The 12,599-nt window shown below is 34.2% G+C and overlaps 1 protein-coding gene across 2 annotated transcripts in view; it reads left to right on the plus strand.

Annotated features, from left to right (window-relative positions):
* Positions 1-9,715: 9,715 nt before the first annotated feature.
* Positions 9,716-12,599, plus strand: part of MED14 (mediator complex subunit 14) — a 63,516-nt gene continuing 60,632 nt past the window's right edge. For both annotated transcript variants that reach the window (XM_076513990.1, XM_076513992.1), the window contains exon 1: positions 9,716-9,840. The gene's annotated coding sequence lies outside the window, so the exon portion shown is untranslated. The remainder of the gene's footprint in view (positions 9,841-12,599) is intronic.

The following is a 12,599-nucleotide window of genomic DNA, read 5'->3' on the forward strand; positions in this document are numbered from 1 at the left end:
AACATAGTTTTAGGTCGTCTGTAGGGTTAGTTGTTTTTAGATGTTGCACATGAACTAAACATAAGGGAGTTTATTACTTTTAAATAAAATATTTTTTTTTGTTGTGTGTGTAATAAATAAAATGGACATTTACCAGAAAACACTAAATGGTAAAGAGGCTTTGAGCCAGATTAGTTTACACTGGCTTACACGAACCAACTAAAACATGCAGAAATATGTACTGAGCATCTGCATTAGCACAACAACAACAGTTTCGGTAAAGTTGGATTAAAGTCATTGCCAAAAATGGTTTATATTGTACATTTATGCTGTTTCTCTTTTAATAAATATTTTCATAACTGGTTCTATGCAACGGATTTGCAGTCAGACAGAAGAACATGATGCAACCAAAAAAATATCAGAATCGAACTCTATGTATGTCGTCGACTGCACCAAGTAATATTTATGGGGGAGAAATGCCTTCTTATCTTCATAGTTATTACACATATCTAAGCTATCCCTTGAGATGGGCTGGACATGGAAAGTCGGATATAGGTCCAAAGTAATATATGTTTGTAGCTGTTGACGTGTGCTGTCATTACTTAAGTTTAAAAGATTAGTACATGTTTACGACCTTTCAACATTTAATTCACAAGAATGTCATACCACATGTAGAAAACTTGCATGAAGATTTGGAAAACTGAGAGACTAAATACATATTCTAGATACTGATACGTGAAATTCATGACTGTTCTAATCATTACACATTGTCTGGCAGTTAGAGCGATGGACTTGCAATCTACGAGTCATAGGTTCAAATCCCTCTCACCAAACGGCCGTGGAAACGTTATACTGTAACGGTCTATCCCACTGTTCACCAATAAAAGTTCAGATCAAGAGTTGAGGGTAGACAGTGTTGACTAGCAAGCAGCCTTCCCATTAATCAAACTGCTAAATTAGTAACTGCTAGCGCAGATAGCTCTTGAATAGCTTTGTGTGAAATTCAAACCAAACCAATCATGTAAATTGAATGAGGTGATTATTATTTTTTGTGAAATACCTTTCTAGTAATGGTCAGTGGTAAAGCACTCGCTTGAGGTGCAAGAGGCTCGGCATGGCCAGGTGGGTTAAGGCATTCGACTCGTAATCTGAGAGTCGCGGGTTCGAATCCCCGTATCACCAAACATGCTCGCCCTTTCAGCCGTGGGTGCGTTATTATGTTACGGTCAATTCCACTATTCGTTGGTAAAAGAGTAGCCCAAGAGTTGGCGGTGGGTTGTGATGACTAGCTGCCTTCCCTCTAGTCTTACACTGCTAAATTAGGGACGACTAGCGCAGATAGTTCTCGTGTTGCTTTGCGCGAAATTTAAAAAAAACAACAAAAAAGTATTGAGGCGCTAGAGGTATCGAGTTTGATACCGAATTAAAGAAATTACCACTAGAAAAGATGGCGCTCACCCAATGGTCGCTCCATGACCTGAGATAAGCCTGAAGACTGGAAGGAGTGCGAATACGTTGAGTTGTTAAAAAGTATTTTATTAACAAGCGCTAATGGAAAAGTTCGATGTGAAAGTATACGTTAACGTAATAGGTAAGCGAGCAACGATTTATAAGCATAAACCAATGTTCTGTCGAAAGATGGAGTATATTCATCTATTGAATTATGTTTGAGATATTGTTTTTTGACTCTGTTAACGTAGTATATTAATTTTGTTTCATAATTACTCTAATTGTGTTATAGTTATAATACTATGTTACCATACTAACATTTAACATATGATACTTATGTGAAGTGTAAAGCTAACGACAGTTTCAAAATATTTGATTTGCTCCAAAATAAATGAAAAATGCTAGCAATAAGACACAATGTTTTAAGGAGTACATAGTCATATATAAAATGAAACTGGTAATATGTAGCATGGTGGAGAAACCATAAGACCTTAACGCATACGCGCGCGTCTCTGAACCTGTAATGCTTCACATAAGTTTAAAAATAAGAACACAAAAACCTCTCCAGCAGAAAACAGTTTCTACACAAATATAGACAAATTTCATTTGGAGTTTATTCCAAAAACCCTAGATTCAAAAATAAGTAATATATGGCCGCTATCTTACTAATTTTTTGGAGTTTTCTATTAATAAACAGTCAAAGGATAACACATGTAACTAAATTTCCATTCGCATCACACTCAGTACCCATAATATTGCAACCTTTATACCAACACTTATGTGTGTTAAAGCATCACACTGTCTTACAGCTACTTTTCACCATTACGTTTCCGCACTTCATCCTATATGTTTGCAATCTCCAGGACAAATTACAAAACTAGGTTTTGTTTTAAAATATTTAATAAATATTATTTCTTAACCGTTTCTATTTTTAATTTATTTGAAGGCACTCTCCAGTTTTATATTTCATGTAAGTAATATACATATATATCAATTGTTGATACATTAATATGGTTAGTAACGTAACTAACTATATTAATAAAACAGGGTGTGTGTCAGTAGAACAACGCCATAGCTTCAAGAGGAAAAAAACCTGAAACATTGTATGTATACGAAGGGAGTTCTGAAGATGTGTACGCGATATCATTTTTTTCTAAAAAAGAACAAGTATTGTGTCCTATTTTTATGGCCTATAATTTGGCGCAAAGCCTTTAAGTCATAAAAAGTGAGAGTATGTGCTGCCATCTGTCGCTTGGTATAACACATTGTTATGAAATATGTGTTTAATTACTGTTTTGTAACAACAGGTTTAAAAAACGTATAAAAGTGTTAAAATTAATATAGGCGGAAATGATTATATTTAAATACTCATTTGTATTTCTGATCTTCAAATTGAAAAAAAAATAAAATAGGGGAACATTATTTTTCGCTGCTCACATAATAACCGCGTTTTATTTCAAAATATTTTTTAATTGAAAGAGATATTAATGATGCAAAACTTTCTATAATCGTTTTACAACAATGATGTGCCCGGCATGGCCAAGAGTGTTAAAGCGTGCGACTCGTAACCTGAGGGTCGCGGGTTCACATCCTGGGCGCGCCAGACATGCTCGCCCTTTCAGCCGTGGAGGCGTTATAATGATACGGTCAATCCCAGTATTCGTTGGTAAAAGAGTAGTCCAAGAGTTGGCGGGGGGTGGTGATGACTAGCTGCCTTCCCTCTTGTCTTACACTGCTAAATTAGGGACGGCTAACACAGATCGCCGTTGAGTAGCTTTGTGCGAAATTCAAAAACAAACAAATGCAACAATCATTTTGGACTTGTATCTCAAAATGTAAGTGATATTTTTTACTATGCTTCACTATCCCCTAATAAATGTTGTTTTTGACTCATACAAGGGGCAAATTAATACTTAAATTATACACGGACTCTTATTTACGTTTAAATATTTTTATTTGCAAGTTTTCGCTCTCTTACCGGGACCTTAAACGGGGAACAACGTACAGAGCCATAAAATTCGTTCAGTGTGGAACTCATAATTTAATTTCTGTAATGCATATTGTTGTATCAAAGACATGTATAATACTGGAAACGAACGACCTTATAACACAAAAATATTATTTTTATTTAATTATAAACTCAACATTTTGCTTTATAACTTCTTCAGGAGCGTTCACTAAAACACAAACTGTGTGTTTGTGTTTTTCGTATAGCAAAGCCACAAAGGGCTATCTGCTCAGCCCAACGAGGGGAATCGAACCCTTGATTTTAGCGTTGTAAATCCAGAGACATGCCGCTGTACTAGCGGGGGGCAAAACACAAACTGAAATTGACAATACAAAGCTTTAAAAGGCTTAGCTGAAATACAACTTGATAAATTTTATTTCGCTTAGTGTCATAAAAATTCTGAATTAAACTATATTGCTATTACATTCATCGAAATTATAAAAAAATCATTAACTATAGAAGGCGTTTAATAAGAAAACCTTTTTTTAAAAAAATCAGTACGAATATTGAGCATTCAACATTTACCCCAAAGTTACCCTTCCTTAACCTAAAGATGACCTAGGAAGATCGAAACGTTGTTCTGTCCTTATCAATAAAAGTGTTAATACCCATACCAGTCGTTCTGAGATACATTTTTATTCCAAGTGGGTTTCTCGTCATTAAAAATAACTTCTCCCGGTGGCACAGCGGTATGTATGCGGACTCATACTGGTAACAACTGGGTTTCGATATCCGTGGTGGAGAGCACAGTTAACCTATTGTGCAGCTTTGTGCTTAATTCCAAACAATCAACTTAAAAACAACCAGATGACAGTTTTGTTGCTAAGTTGTGATTAATGTTGTTGAGTATTACCAAAAAATAAAGCGTGAAAACGTTTTCGACAGTGACAGAAAATTAAACCTTACATTGTTAGCGACTGTTAACAACTCGTTACCATCACTGGCATGTCCAAAAATTTGCATAGAATTTCTATTTATTTTTATAATATTTAAACTTTATTATTTCCTAGTGAAAAATAAAAATACAAGTAAAAGGAGGGAACCATAGCCTCATGTCCCCATCCCGTGGATACGCTAGTGGTTATTACATACTTGAGAACATGAAAAACAATTTGTAAAAGGATAAGGGTTAAGCCGTTATAAGTGCTGCTTAATAGTAGTAGCTTTTAATAAACTACGATAATATATCTTGCTAGTTATATTCTTTTTTAATGATTATTCATAACGTAATTACATAACAAAAAATTAGTAGATTCGTCTTGTAGAAATATTGCATAAAGCATGGTTGGTTACGTGTGATAAAATGCGCAGAACACAATGCAAAGTGTCTTATAAAGCCAGCAATACCATCTTATTACTATAAATTTGTAGTTATCTACTTATAATCCACCTGGTGGCTCGATACTTTGCGATTTTGTTTACCATTATATTTACAGGAAAACAAAAACAAGAGAGAATCAAACCACATTTTAATGCATTTACTTTTTATCATTAGTTTCATAAGGCTTTGCGAATTATAAGAATGAACATACCACGACACACCATAGACAACAGACAGTTTCTTTCTTTTAGGTAGGTTTGTCACTTCACGGCATGGTCAAGTGGGTTAAGGCGTTCGAGTCCCCCTCGCACCAAATATGCTCGCCCTATTCGTTAATAAAAGAGTATTCCAAGCGGTGGCGGTGAGTAGTGATGATTATCTACCTTCTATCTAGTCTTACACTGATAAATTAAGGACGGTTAGAGCAGATAGTCCTCGAGTAGCTTTGCGCAAAATTCAAAACAAACTTTACGGCACTTTCTTCATGCCAAATAATAAACACATGCACGTTTGTGTTTAAATATTTCTTCGTTATGTGTGTGTGTGCGTGTGTATACATATATAACGTAAACTGTTACTGTTTCACCGAAAGAATAGTGTGTTGTTTTTCAGTCAGTAGTCACTGAAATGACTCGCATAAGAATGCTTGATGTTGCAGTTTTCCCTGAAGTGACGTCATTAAAAAGTGCACTTACATTCTGTAGGCTACAACACAGCGCGCTAAATAAACTTCAACATCAAGAAATAAAATTATTTGTTACTCTAAATTTTGATTTTATTTTCTCTTGAAACCGAACACATTCATTCTTCACATTATATGAGGACTAAATGGACTCTAAATAAATCTGTATAGGATGCCTATAATATGAAGAGAACAGATAGCTCTTTGTGCAGCTTTGTGCTTTAATACAAACAAACCATTTGCGATTAAATTCTACATATAAAGGAGATTTAAACTGACTCTGGAGATACTGCAAGCTTTAATCACATTTCCCAAAGTGTTAGGAAATCGTTCACGTTTTTTAAGCACTCTTTTTCGTATGACCACATTTTTGAATTAGTGGGAAACTGAAATGTTGAATGTGCTTGTAAAAATTATCGGAGCTTAAACTGTCCATTTGAATGGACAAATTCCTCAAAATTGTCTACTTTCAAAAATGTTTTTCTGCATTTTTTTTTCATTTTCCCATTTATATTAAAAACATAAGAACAAGCCATTTAATGCTATAAGATACATTTATTACTTCGCAATGTAAAGTTTAATATACTATTGCATTACATACATGGATATGGCTTTGGAAGGCGTCAAATGTTGTATTTTACAATACTAAGATGTTAACAGCATAAAGGAAAAAGAAAGAAGTCCTAAACGTACCTTATTGTTCCTGGTATACTCAAGAATAGACCTAAATATCAATAAATAATTGAAGCAAGATTGTAAAATCCATATTGTACAAAGGTTTGGTTTGTTTCGAATTTCGCGTAAAGCTACTCGAGGGCTATCTGCGCTAGCCATCCCTAATTTAGCAGTGTAAGACTAGAGGGAAGGCAGCTAGTCATCAACACCCACCGCCAACTCTTGGGCTACTCTTTTACCAACGAATAGTGGGATTGACCGTTACATTATAAAGCTCCCATGGCTGAAAGAGTGATCATGTTTGGTGTGACGGGGATTCGAACTCGCGACCATCAGCTTATAAATCGAATGCCTTATCATCTGGCCCTTCCGGGCCCGTTGAAGAGTATGAAAATAAAGTTATTAGGTTAATGGACAAATAAAAAAAATTTATGAGCAGGCAGTTTCAGAATAGACAAATTATAGATTAAAGGATAAATAAATGTAGTTTCATGTTGCAATTTGAAGCCATTCTAGAAAAAACAAACAAACATAATTTAGATTTATTTCAATTTTTTTTTGTTGGTAGTTACAAGGTCAGGCAATTTAACCAATCGTCTGTACAGTTAGAGTAGATAAAACAGATAAAATATAAAATTTTACTGAAAAAACGTTTGAAATGAATTTAGGAGTGATGAGATTTCAGAGATTACACAAGTGACAAGTGAGATTTTTAGATGAAGAAAATAAAAAGACTCAATAAATTCATGAACAAATTTTCAGTAAAAGTGCTGATTTACAAAACTGATTTTTTGGGTGCAAATTTTGAGAAAAAATACCTATTGCATTAAGAGTTAGAGTATTAGGACTATATATATATATATATGTGTGTGTTTGTGTGTAAAAAAATGATCACATGGTACACCATTGTGCAAATTAATTGAAACAAGAAGGAAGATTACGATTTTTCAATTTTTTGCGTTTTATTTCTGAAAATCCAAAAATTACTCACAAATTAATACATGATATGACCGCCTTTATTTCTCAGAAAACCATTAATCCGCTATGGCATCGAGTCCACGAGTTGACTGCAATCTTTACTAATTTTTGGATCGCGATACCAGGCCTCAATTAGCTTATCTTTCGTCATACAGTCTTTTCCCCAAAGTCTTTCTTTAGAAATCGCCCAAAGATTTTCAATAGGATTTAAGTCCGTAGAATTTCCAGGCCAGTCCAGCACCTTTATTCGCGTTGTAGTCACAAAATTCTTCTCAAGTTTCGATGTGTGGCACGAAGCCAGATCTTGCTGAAAAATGCCAGATCCATCTGGAAATCTCTTTTTCAATTCTGGAACGACTCTTTTCTCTGCAAAACTTCGATCTATTGTGGTCCTCGCATCACACCTTCTACGATATGTAAGTCTCCGACGCCATAGTAGCTGAAAAAGCCCCAAAACATCTTCTTCAAGGAATGTTTTACGAACTGATTGATGTGAGATTCTCGAAGTTTCTCACCTGGAGATCTGCGAACATGCAGACTTCTTTGACCCTGTACGAAGAAATGAGTCTCGTCACTGAATAACACTTTCTTCCATTGTTCTTACATCCAGTTCTTGTATTTCAGACCCCATTGATACCGTTTTTTCTTCATTGAGTTGGTAAGAAGTTGTTTTTTGACCGGTCTCCTTGTCCTTCTAACGCAATTTCGAATGACGTAATATTCCTCAAATTTTCGTCATATATCCCAAAAATAGATCGACCGTTCCGCAAAACACATCTAATAACGCCGTCTGTGTGAAAAAAATGACTATTAAAGGAAATACACCAGACGCCATGCTGAAAATATTGTAAAATGATTATTTGTTTCAATTAATTTGCACAAGGGTGTAGATCCCTGTAACAGAGCCCGTATTGTTAGTCTGTAGACACAACGTTGTGCTACTGGGGAACTCGCATAGAAAATATGATGTAATAAAATATATATAGTGAGTTGTTTTTAAATATTTATAATTATTTTCTTAACTTTAGAAAACCCAAAATGAGTGAAAAACATTTTACATATTGAGGGCACTTTGCATTGAAAATAGCAGGGTTTGTACCTCGGAAATCGTACTACTGTATCAACTACTGATAGACACTTGTTCAAAGATGTGACATAGTTCTTGTATATATAGCAGATTTCGCTATTTTGTATCACGTGCACTTCTAGTTTCTGTATAATATTTTATTTTAGAGGTCATATGAAATAGTGTTTATGTCTCAGTAACGTCATTTTTTTTTCTGTAATGAAGACTTATCAGAGACGACTAGGATCGTACGTGTTTTCAGATTTTTTAAAACCCAGAACTCGTTGTTGATGCTGGAATGCATGTTTTCTTTTTTCTTTTTAAGCGTGGTGGGCCTGAAGCTCCACCAGCCCCCGTCTTAATTTCACTATGAGTCTGAAGCGTTATAACTATAAAAATCTGGTTTCGATACCCATGATGTACATAGTACAGATAGTCTTCTGTGTAACTTTGCGCTTAACAACAAACAAAGAGTTCTACATTTTTACAAAAAACAGAAAACGATTTATTTTGTATTTTTATGCTTTTCTACAAACTACTCAAACAGGAAAATTTTAGTTGAGTTTGATACAAATTGCATCGTTTTATTGATGGTAAGCATTTTGCATTTCATTGCTATAATAAACCTACTGTACTTCTTTGGTTTGTTTCCCTTACTAATACCGATGGGCCTTGAATTTGGTCAAACTAGTCTACTTCATACGGAATGCTCCCCTCTAGTACAGCGGTAAATCTACGGATTTACAACGCTAAAATTAGGGGTTCGATTCCCTTCGGTGGACTCATCAGATAGCCCGATGTGGCTTTGCTATGCTATAAGAAAACACACAAACACACTCACACGGAATAAAATACCAAAGCAAAAAATATAGTATGCCTGTACTTCATTCATAAACTGTTTCTTTACTTCATTTAAGTTACATATTTTGGTGAGGGAAAGAAAAATTCACAATTAATATACTAGGAAAATGTTTACTACTTGTTAATAAAAAAACAATCCTTATACGTAAAAAATAAGTATATAATATAATAAGATATTTAAAACATCGCCATCTGCAGGATTATTATAATTAGTTTGATGAAGTATTTTGATTTGTTTTCAACATTTTATTCCTTTAATTTTTTTCACTTAAAAACATTTAACACAAGCAGAAAATGTTTATTGTTTGTTTGTTTTTGAAATTCGCACAAAGCTACTCGAGGGCTATCTGTGCTAGCCGTTGACCGTAAATTTAAAAGGGCGAGCATTTAACACAAGACCCTCAGATTAAAATGTTTAAAATAAAACACAAGAGACCAAAAATTGTCATCCAAAGCCAAGATCAGTATAACAATATAGAGAGATGATTTTACTATTTTTGAGATCGAGACTATATGGCATCGCGAACTACACGGCACTGTTTAAATACACATAAAATAAACCATTAATGTTATGAAATATTAGTGAGTTTCTATGACAACATAAATTATCAGGGATACATTTTGTTGTTAGAGATAAAAGATTTTTCTAACAATTTATCGGGAAGGGTTTTATTAGAAAAGAGAACCTGAATTTTATTAAATGAAATGAGACCAAGCGCTACCTAGTGATATAATGTAGTAATCTGTGTGAAATGGTTGAACTGAAGATTGTATACGTTAAAATGTGAAACATAATGAAATTTAAATATTCTGTGTAAGAGGTAAGAAATGAATGACGTACACATAATGAGCGTTACCTACAAATAAGAATAGAGTTGTAAATTTTAATCTTCTGAACATTTTTATATTAGTGAGTCCTGTCTAATAATAAGTAATATTGAATTTAAAGTTACTCCAACTAGCTTAAAACTACCATAAGTTCCAGTCTTACTGCAATACTTTATTATTAACATGAAGTAACTTATAAGTACTTACGCTATTAGTAACGTTAATAAGTTACATTATTATAAGTAACACATGATATTATTAATATCAAGGTTTACGATGAACTCTGTGAATGGTAATATACTTCACAGATTAAACAAATTTAGGACTTCGGCGTTTGGGCAGTTTATTTAATGTGACACTAGCAGTTGGACAAGTGTAGTCTATTTTGTTGAGCAACAACTTTCAGCCCTTGGCTTCTGCAGATGAGGAACTATTGGAGGGAAGGAAAACAAAACGGTCAGAGAGGGACGTGAATGATAAGGTTATAATTATAATTGATGAGGCATGTTGGTAGAATAGTCTGTGGAGTAAATAGTGAAAAATGAAAAAAGACTGCTACCCAGGGGCACAGGTGGAGGATATAAATACAGAACAGGCGATATAATAAATGGAGCTATCAGAGATGCAGTTTTGATGGTGTATGTAGGAGCTAATGTTGTTGGTAAAGGTAGGCCTGATAAGCTAATTAGTAATCACAAATGGTTAATAAATGCATTTAAAGAAAAAGGCCATTTCTTGATTTTGAAAGGGATAATACCCAGTATTAACTGTAGAGATGAAGTTAAAAGTAGGTCACTAAGGATAAATGGTAGGCTTAGGTTAGTATGCAAGGATAAGTAGATAGACTGATTGGAACTTATGGGATCAATTCAGTAGGATAAAGGAGCTTTTTGGAATAGATGGTGTATATTTAAATAGAGTAGGGGCTGGCTTGTTTGCTGAGGCTATCAACTGAGCTGTAAGGAAGGTTTTAAATTGGGTCTACACAATGGCAAGAGCCAGGAAAAACTAAATGCAAAAAGAATAAGATGCAGAAAAAAGTTTAGCATAGAAATGAGTACAGAAGTAATTATAAAGATGGGCTTAATTGTTACTGTTGTAATGCTAAAAGTGTGAGAAATAGATTAATGCAGAATTTTGATATAATAGGAATAACTGAAACATGGTTAAACATAGGTGATTTTGATGACAGAAGTTTATTTGAAGTATAGGGTTACAGGCTACTTAATTGCGATATAGTATCAAAGAGGGAGAGAAGTGGTTTTATGTGTAAAATATGAAGTATGTCCTGTTGATGTAGGTTGAATCTATTTAGGTTTCTGATGGTGGATATAAAGGCTTTTAGTGGGAATTTATTTCATGCCACCAGATGATGATGATGTAATATGATGGTGTATTAGGTTCAAGGAAATGTGGTCAAATAAGATGACTAAATTAGTTCTTAGCTGTTTAAAATATGATAAGACTCTTGGGTCAGATAATATTTCCATAAGGGTTTTGAAGGAAGTTAAAGACTGGATGTGTGAGTGACTTACTACTATTTTTTGTCAGTCCTTGAATAGTGGGCAGTTATCAGAGGATTGGAAGTTAGCTAATATAACTCTTCATATCAAGGGAAGGAATAAAAATTGTCCCAATAATTATAGACCCATTAGTCTTACATAAGTTTTTGGGAAGGTTTTGGAAAGTATGTTAAAAGATGTTACAAAGTCATTTAACAGGGTTTAGGATTTTATTATGTAGTCAGCATGGCTTCACTGATGGAAAATCTTGCCTTATAAATCTTTTGACATTGTTTGAAAATGATAATACTTATTAGATGAAGGTAAGGATGTAGATTTGGTGTATCTGGAATTTAGAAAGCATTTGACAAGGTGCCATATAATGGCTTGTAAAAAAAATATCTTTATAGGTGTGAATGTTAAGTTAGCAAGCTGGATGGAAGAAAGCAAGGGGTAGCTCGGGGCTTAGTCTTAGAACCTTTGCTCTTTTTGATTTACATTAATGACGTAGATGAAGGAGTTGTCAATGAATTCAACCTGCAGATGATAATATGGTGTTGGATGTTAGTAGCTATGAAGAGGATGCTGCTGATTTACAAAAAAATTCAGATCATTTAGTGAACTGGGTAAACAAATGACAGATGTGTTTTAATTATAGTAACTGCAAGATAATGCATTTAGGTTATCATAATTTGGATGAAAGTATCCTTAACAGTGTTATGAAAGAACTGTATTTTGTTGTAGTAGTTGGTCAGTCTCTGAAGTCATCTAAGTAGTGTGCTTGCTAATGGTAGGGCAAATAGGATTTTTGATTGTATCTACAGAAATATTGAATACAAGTCTAAAGAGGTTACAATTTCATTGTGCAGGTCACTGGTTAGGTCACATTTAGAATATTTTTAATCTTGGGCTCCTTACCTGAGTAAAGACATTAACTTGCTGGAAAGGGTCTAGAGAAGGGTTACTAGAATGGTACCAGGGATGGAGAGGTTGTCGTATTGGGAGAGGCTGGAATTTATCAAATTGTTTTTTCTTTAAAAGAGAAGAGTTAGAGGGTATCTGATTCAGGTGTTTAAGATTGTAAAGGAAATCTGTAGTGTTGATGCATCATCGTTTTTCATATTAAACAGTGAGAATAGAAGGACTAGAAGACGTATACATTTTTGGAAGGTTGGAGTAATCTTCCTCTAAGATAGTTTTATTTTTCTCACAGGGTGGTTGGTGTTTGAAATGGATTGCCCTCAGATGTT

The sequence above is a fragment of the Tachypleus tridentatus genome, chromosome 7, assembly GCF_004210375.1.
Source record: "Tachypleus tridentatus isolate NWPU-2018 chromosome 7, ASM421037v1, whole genome shotgun sequence".
Classification (NCBI taxonomy): domain Eukaryota; kingdom Metazoa; phylum Arthropoda; class Merostomata; order Xiphosura; family Limulidae; genus Tachypleus; species Tachypleus tridentatus.